Below are 8,965 nucleotides of genomic sequence, written 5' to 3' on the forward strand. Positions count from 1 at the left end.
GAAGAAAATCCTATTCTGCAAACACCAATACACATAGTAGTTAATTTAAACAATTCTAATGGTATCTTCCCTTCCCTCCACATATTCTGTAAACAATCAAGAGAAAAACCTTCTGGTATAAAGAAAGGCAAATTTGAATAAGAATATTCTGAACTCACTAGAAGCCACAGAGAATAATGGAATAATCTGTCTTAGATACCAAAGAACCTCCTTACTTGTATTGTCCCCTTTTGATCTGATGTTTTTATGCAGCAGGAAAAATATGGAAATATTTTAGTACATGTCTAATCTAAATCAGATTGCTTACTGTCTTGGGGAGGAGAGTAGGGAAAGGAGAGGGAGAAAAATTTGGAACACAAAATTTTACAAAGGTTAATGTTGAAAACTATCTTTGCCTGTATTTGGAAAAATAAAATGCTTTTTAAAAAACTGAGAGAACTTTGATATGCAATCCAAAATCACATAACCTGAAAAACTATAAGAAAGCTAAACAAACCTGGATAGAATATTGGATAGAAATGAAGAAAAGTAAATAAATACAACTGTCAAGGAAAGCAAGAGCAATGAAATAAATTCCATTTCTAGAGACCATCAAAATGAAAAAGTTTCCTGAGTCATGTGACCAATATAAGATTTACATGCAAGAGGTAGACAGACTGAAGCCATTTCCATAGTCTAAAACACCAAATACCTAATGCAATAACAAACTATTGGACCCACAGCAAAGATTAACCCTTATTGTTAATGACCTCTTTCAGCATTTCATTCCTATCAGCCCCCAAATGTTAGCAGCACAACCCAACTCATAGATTGTGCTCTGCTGACACAAAACAGTTTCTTAACAAAGTAGCTCAAGGTGCAAAAATAGTGTACTATGTGAAAGAAGAGAGAGTAATTGTCATAAATCCTCATTGCAAGGGAAAATAAGTCTTGGAATTTCTTACAAAGGTAAGTGATGAAGCTTTGCTAAAGGATTCCAAAATTATATGCTCTGAAAACCTAAGGCTAATTGAAGATCTGAAAAAAAGATAGACATTCAGGAAAGTAAAGGCATTTGAAACATTCTTACAAAGAAAACCAGATGATGAGGAGAATATTTTGTTTTATAAATACTCCAAACATCAGAAATACAAGAAAAGTGAACAGCAACCAAGAAAGGCACAGGTACTTAAATAAATTACCCCTGGAAAGAAAAAAAAAGGAGGAGAAAAAAAATCAAGAAAGGGAAAGATTTGGGGTTAAAGATACCATAGAAGCAACAAAATAACAACACAGGAATTGTTAAGAGATTTCTTTTTGAAAGAAGAGAAGGGTAAGAGAGTTTAAATAAAAGAACTAATGGTGGAAGATTAGGCCTGCAACAAGGACTCATATATCTTATACATCTCACTTAAAGGTGAATTTGAGACTCTGTGTGTGTGTGTGTGTGTGTGTGTGTGTGTGTGTGTGTGTGATTAAATCTTAGAATGAGAAGGTGCATAAGAGAATGAAAGAACTTCTAGAGATAGGTGAGATGAATCTTAATCATGAAGAGAAAACTCACTTAAGAAAGTGAATGTTGGGGCTTTGCCAAAGGGTTCCAAAATTTATAGGATGATAACATTTACAATTCTCTAGTAGGATAGATACCACTAGACTTAGTCCGAGTTAGTGACAATGACTAGCTAAAAAAGAAAATTACAAACATGCCAGTGATCACAATTCAAGTGAGTGCATTAGAGTGCATTTTATTTACTCAGGTAGTGTTTCCTGTACTTGTTCTGAGTGTAGAAATTGGTAGTTATGGCCCTCTTACCATCTCTATTTATGTTCAAATTTATAAATTTAAGAGAAGTGGAGATTTTAGCTGTTTGCTGAGGTGTGAAGTAATTGACAAAAATTTTTCTAAATAATTAGATAATGCAGATGATTGGCCAAGACAAATTCAGGTCAAAATAATATTTTCTCCCTTATTTGAGACTCACCTTTATAAAATAGGCATAGCCTTGAAAATGTATATAAATCAAATTGTGATAAATAAGATCATAGTTTAAATCGGCTGAAAACCTGCTGTTTAAAGGATTCTTAGCATCTTTATACATCTGTCTATGGTACATTTGTCGAATTGAATGTATAAATCTTTGCAAAACAAAGCACCCCTCTTAAATTTATTGTTTCTTTTGTAAATTTGGATTTTCACCAATTAGGTTTGCTTGTAGTAATCTTAGGAAAATGAAATGACTCCAACTTCCCATTCTCTTTCAGCAAATGCAGCAGTAGAAGCTTTATTATTTCAGAATAACTCCCCTTGTCCATGCAATTCATAAACACTATATTCTTCATTAAACCCCAAACAAATCCTCCCTCAGGAGGTAGAAATTGCTAAGCTGTTCCTACATTCAGCTTGTACAGCAGGGGATGACCTCCTGGGTGAGGCAGTACACTGGAAACACTGGAATTGTCAAGTGTTTTCACATTAATATCCAGAAAAGTGAAGGCCTGGGGCATGGAATGAATGCTCAATTAACCTGGCAAGCTGAAAGAAGGTGAAAAATAGTCAATAGCTAAGGGGAGAGGGGGAAATCAGTAAATAGACTACTCCATGAATATATTCAGTCCATTGTGGTAGTGTTGTAATGGTTTTTGTACCATATATCATATGCAAACACTAAAGGATATATTTTCTTTTGGGGAAAAATTTGTAATACTATGTACTTCCAAATGGCATCTGTACCATCTGTTCCTTACTGAATAGACCATTCCCTTAAGCACAAAGAAAGACTAACTACTAATTTGGGGTATGATTCTTCATTTTTTTTATCATTACTTCTCTTTTATTTATTTGTTTGTTTTTCTTCAAGTTAGATATAAGGAGTGACTCTTTTCATCAAGTCTGAAATCAATTAGATTATCAATATATTGTACATCATCTTCATTTCCAAATATATGACTCTATTACCCATCCAGAGAACCATCTCTTGTTTTGGAAAGGAGAGGAGAGGAGAGGAGAGGAGAGGAGAGGAGAGGAGAGGAGAGGAGAGGAGAGGAGAGGAGAGGAGAGGAGAGGAGAGGAGAGGAGAGGAGGAAAGGAAAGTAAAGGAAGAGGAAGGAAGGGAAGGGAAGGGAAGGGAAGGGAAGGGAAGGGAAGGGAAGGGAAGGGAAGGGAAGGGAAGGGAAGGGAAGGGAAGGGAAGGGAAGGGAAGGGAAGGGAAGGGAAGGGAAGGGAAGGGAAGGGAAGGGAAGGGAAGGGAAGGGAAGGGAAGGAAAAGTATGGTCTTTATAATTATATGGCATTGGATTTGTTCTTGTTGCTGTTCTTTCCACTTCCATCTTCATAGCTATTATGCATACAGCTTTTTTGGATGATTTCATAAAACTACCTAAGCTTTTCTATCTTCTTTACATTCAATATTTCTTATATGGCATTAACATTCTAAAATAATCACAATTTGCAATTTGTTTAGCCATTCTGTGTACCTGTACTTAGTTGGAATCAAGCATTTAATTGAAAATACTTATTTCTTTGTCACACATGGAAATTGTACCATAGTCAACAATGCAGAAAGTTTATTTTTGCCCTTTTAATAGATGTATACTATGACTATATTTCAAAAAATAATACTGAAGATTAAAATAAGATAGCAATGTTTTCAGAAACTATTAAAGTAACATAATGGGTATAAGTAAGATACAAAAAATTATGATTTCTATACAAGAGTGCTATAAAACACATCACAGATACATGTCCAAGAGGAACAAGACCTCAGCTAGCCCAACTCTTGACAAGGGAGTAGAATTAAAGACCTGACACATAGTAATCACTCTCTCTTGCTGTCTCCTCTATTCTCATACCTCCATTCTCTGTGTGTCTTTCTGTTTCTGTCCTTCTCTGTGTCTCTTTCTCTTTGTCTCTCTGTCTCTCTCTCTGTTTCGGTCTCTCTCATCTCTCTCTCTGTCTGTGTCTCTCTCTTTTCCCTCCTCCTCCTACTCCTTCCCTCCCTCCATCACTCCTTCCCTCCTTCCCTTTTTCTTTTCTTTTTTCTCTATCCCTTTCTTTATCCAACTTCAGTATATATAGAATCACCATTATTTGTAATTGTTTTAAAGTTTCCTTGATTCACAAGATATCCCTATAGCAATTTAAAACCTTCTCTTCTCTCAAATTTCTATTGTATTCTGTTCTACTTTATAATTGACTTTACCTCTCCAGTATAGTCCTCACATACAACTATGGAAATAATTTCCTAAAGAAGAGGTTGTACCATGTCATTCTCCATCTCAAAAAGTTTTAGTAGTTCCAAATTACCTATAGGAAAAAAATCCACATTTTTTGGCCTGGCATTTGAGGCCCTCTACAATCTGGTTCTAGCCTACCTTTCTAGCATTTCACACTACCCCTTTTTATGTCAAAACTGGATATTTGCATTTCTTAAATATCTGATTTAGCATGGATCCTAAAATGCATGGGGATGTTCACACTGACTTTTCAGAATTCTTATTTTCTTACAAAACTCAGTTCAAGTGCTATCTCCTCCATGAAACCTTTCCTCATCCCTCCTTCTTTAAAACACTTTTTATTCCTTTAACTGTATATGTATTATATTCTTGCAACCAAGTGTGAGTTCCATGAGTACAAAGGGCTGTTTGTTTTTTCTTTGTATAGTCATTGCCTTGCACATAGCAGGCTTACTTAATAAATACTTGTCAGATTGAATTGAATTGAAGTGGCAACAGATTAAATGTGTGACATATTAATGTCAATGAGCAAGGATCATGCTTATTTGATTACTTGTGTAAGTCTTTGTAGAAATTGTGAGGGGAATTTAATACATGTACTTTGACAAAGATATAAAGTACTCAAGTAAATAGAAGGATTCTTAGCCAATATTGATTAGATTTTAGAATAATTTTTCCACCAGAACAGGCTTAAGAAATTCTAATAAGTTATATACAAGTTTGATGTATGACTAAGAAAGTTTTATATGCAAAATGACTCAGGAATGCAGTTAAATTGTTTAAAATCATCCAGAAGTGTAAAACCAATTCAAGCATACACTGCAATGAGAGTTAAATCACAGTTTCATTTTTAAATATGAAAGATGACATATTTCTTTCTTTGGGTTATTACGAGAGTAAACATGAATAAATTTAAGTAAGGTGTTTCACAAAGTTTCTCATAATGGAAAGATGTGTGGTGGTAATGGTACAATCAGATGGATTTGAAGCTAATTGAATGACTAAATGCTCTAAAAATAGTGATTATTCTACTAATCTGGAGGGAGATATCTAACTGAATACCACAGTGTTTTGCCTTCAGTACTCTTCAGGTCAAAAGTGTTTTTTAATAACTTATGAATGAAGATGTGATGTTATATTTATCAAATTTTCAAATGACAAGAGATGCAGCATAACATAATGGATAGACAACAGAGTCAGAAAGATGTCCCTCTGACACCAATTGTATTATACTGTACAAGTCATTTACCTTCTTCATGATTCAAGCAGTTCTTTAAAATTATGAGCTATGTACCCTCATCTTTATGAATTCAAATCTGGCCCCAGACACTTACCAGATGTATGACCCTGGGTAATCACACACCTTGTTTGCTTCTATTATAATCTATAAAATAAACTGGAAAAGATAGTGGCAAATAATTCTACTATTTCTGCCAAGAAAATCCCAAAATCGGATCATGGAGAACTGAAAATGACTCAACACAGCAACCACCTTTAGGGACCTGCATTAGTAGGGAAACTTTTCTTACTAGACATTTCTATATCAATGAAATTGAAGAGGGGACCCCACTACTCTGAAGATCCTTGGAGAAAATCTTCAACCCTGCCTCAAATAAGAGACACTGCCCCAAATCTTTTTTTTTTTTCTTAAATGAATTTAAGCTTTAACCACTTGAGGGAGGAATGATGTAGGTTAAGATTTCTTTCTGATTTCCAACTCCCATGAATTCCAATGGGAGATATCTGGGCTCTCCCAGCCCCCATGGGATCTGAGCCAACTTGGGCTGTCTCAGCCCCCATTCTAATGATCTGTTCAGGCTTCCCACCCCCCACCCCAAGCACAAACAGCTTCCTCCTTATCTAAAAAAAACATTGAATTCTATTCAAATTCTAACCCTGGCTGAAACTCAGCCAGGAGCCAATCTGGGACTTCACCCACGAGCCCCTTCAGATTAAAAAGGGGAACCCTGGAGTCCACTCTTTGCAGAAGTCCCAAACATGGCATCCTTACACCAGTCATGTCAAGGGTTTCTGCCCACCAGACCTGTAGCTCCGGTGCCCTCTTATCTCTACCCTCAACTTTAGCAACTAAACTTTAATTCCAAACCCCATAATAAACCTCTTTTATCAATCTAGGGTTTTGCGTCTGTGAATTCCTTTACAGAAAACTCTTGCACTGCTACTAGACCTCATTTAATTCTGTATCCTTGCACCAAATCCAAAGGGGTTGCAGGGGAGCTCTATTTGACTCCCTGTACCCCGAGCCTGCCACTAGACCTCAATTAACCCTAATTTCATTTAGGTACTCCTTATCTAATTCTCATCAAACTTACAAATCCAGATCAAATTAACAAGAAAATAAACAATTGTTTTAAAAAGCCAAACATTTACAGAGTTAGTTTTCATTGTTTGACAAAACCATAATTCAAGATCCTCAGTATGATAGAATTAAGTTGATTAAATAGGTTGACTAAAACATGTTAATGCTGTTAAATTCAGTAAACATTTATTAAGTACCTACTGGGTACCAGATACTGTGCTAAAGGTTAGCAATGCAAAAATAAGTGATATGACAGTTCCTGATCTCAAAGATCTTATGATTTAATGAAAGGAGACAACCTTTTAAGAAAGCTGAAAAGGAGGAAGAGAAGGTGACCAGGAACCATTCCACACTATAGCATTTTATTCTTGTAGTTCACTGTAACATCTTATTCTTGTAGTTCAGGTCATACAAAGCTGAAGATAGAAAATGGAATGAGCTGTGAAGTCCTGTTCTGCACTCCATAATGTAAAGTTTTCAGTGCAGCTCAGGGCTTCCATCTAGTCTTTTAATCAGAGAGGAGAAGAAGCTGAAACTATTGGGCAGGTGGTAATATATCTAAATTTCTGTTAAGTAATATGATAAGAACACGTATGGTATCAGCTTATCATAGGAAGAGTATCTTATGGAGTATGGACTTTCATTTCAGCTCAGAAAGTAGATTGCAGAAATATAGAGGCAATATGACTTAAATGTCAGTTTATGTAAAATTTATTTTACTCTTTTAGTAGTTTAACACACGCGCGCGCGCACACACACACACACACACACACACAAAACAATTCAATTGGAGTCAGTAGAAAATTGAATTAAATTCTGTAACTAGAACTTATTGTTAAATGCCATTAGACAAGTCACTAACTTAATTCTGCTTTCTCACCTATAAATGATCATATTATATTCATGATGCCTTCTTCATGGGATTGTTTTCATTATAAAATACTTTGTAAACCTTAAAGTATAGTATAATTGTTATTACTATTCATAGTATGATCAAAAAAGCTAATGAAATCTTAAAGAGAAATGCCAACAAAAAGTCTCCCTTTATTCTGAACCTGTCAGATAACATGGATGTTGTATTCATTTCTGCACATCATGTTTTTAAAATGTCACTCATAAACTAGTATGGACTGAGAGAAGGAAAATTACAAATCATACGATTTTAGAGCAGGGAGAAACTAAATTGAAACCATGTCATTTGAAAATAATTTGGAAGAATGGTGAGGTAGAAAGATGAGGACACAGCATCAGCCTTCTTAAATTCAAAGGGTCATCATAAGAAAAATTTGGACTAATTTGTTTTTTCCCTAGAAGAGACACATAATTTTCAAGTAAGCACTTCTTAGCTCAATATGAAAAATATTTTTTAAGAATTAGAGGTGTCAAAAATGTAATCTGAGATAGCTGCGTTCCTATACCTGTTCTTTTTCCTTCCTAAAATCTCCAATCACTCCATCTCTCTATGCCTTTCCAGTCCATCATCTCTGCTCTAATTTCCTTTTCTTCTCTTTGACAGTATAATGAAAGAGTTAAAATTTACTCAGTTCTATATCTTTATCTGTTAAAGATAAAGGGTGTCAGGAAGATAAGGATGAGTTATCAGAATAAGCAGTATTCTGACTCTGACACCAGACTAGTACTGCTCACATTTTTATTTGCCCCAAGGACTTGTCTCTATTAGTTCTATAAGAAATATAAATTATGGAATATGTTTGTATATTCTTATGTGTCTGAGGAACTTGCCTTTAACCAGGTATATGACTTTGAAATATCTTTTATTTGCAGGAAGTCCAAATGAAATCAGTGTGCACATCAGATCATGTTATTCTTTTAAAAAACAAATCCCTTTTGTAAATGTCTATTCATTGTCATCACTAATCACACTGACAAAAATTTGATGTTCACCCTTTTTTTTTTTTTTTTTGTAATTGTACATAGGATATGTACAATAAAGTAAGATGGATGAAATCCAATTGTAGAGGTATACCACATAAATAAATCCTGGCCACTTTGAGCATTAGGGAAAGAAATCAGACTCCTGTATTTCTTTCTGTCTGTTCTTGCCCAAATAGGACAGAAGTCCAAGAATTAACTTTCTATTAGTTCTGATTGCAACTACAGGCAACAGTAGCCCACAAAAGCCTTTAAAAGGATGGGAAAGGAAGTGGCTTCTAGAAATTGGACATTCTACTATCTATTTTGATAAACAATAAAGAAACAATGTGGAAAAGAAAAGATGCTACTAAGTAGCAATGAAAGTCCAACTAATATATGATAACATAGATCTTAAATGAAGCCAATCAACAATATTGCCTGATTTCTTCCAGAGTATTGTTCAATTTTAGGAGAGAAAGTATATACATGGGGGAAGGCTAGATTTGGGATCTAGAAAAACATAAGCCTTGAAAACCATCTCTCTTCTATGTCTTA

Source organism: Sminthopsis crassicaudata, chromosome 1, assembly GCF_048593235.1.
Source record: "Sminthopsis crassicaudata isolate SCR6 chromosome 1, ASM4859323v1, whole genome shotgun sequence".
In the NCBI taxonomy this organism is placed as follows: Eukaryota; Metazoa; Chordata; class Mammalia; order Dasyuromorphia; family Dasyuridae; genus Sminthopsis; species Sminthopsis crassicaudata.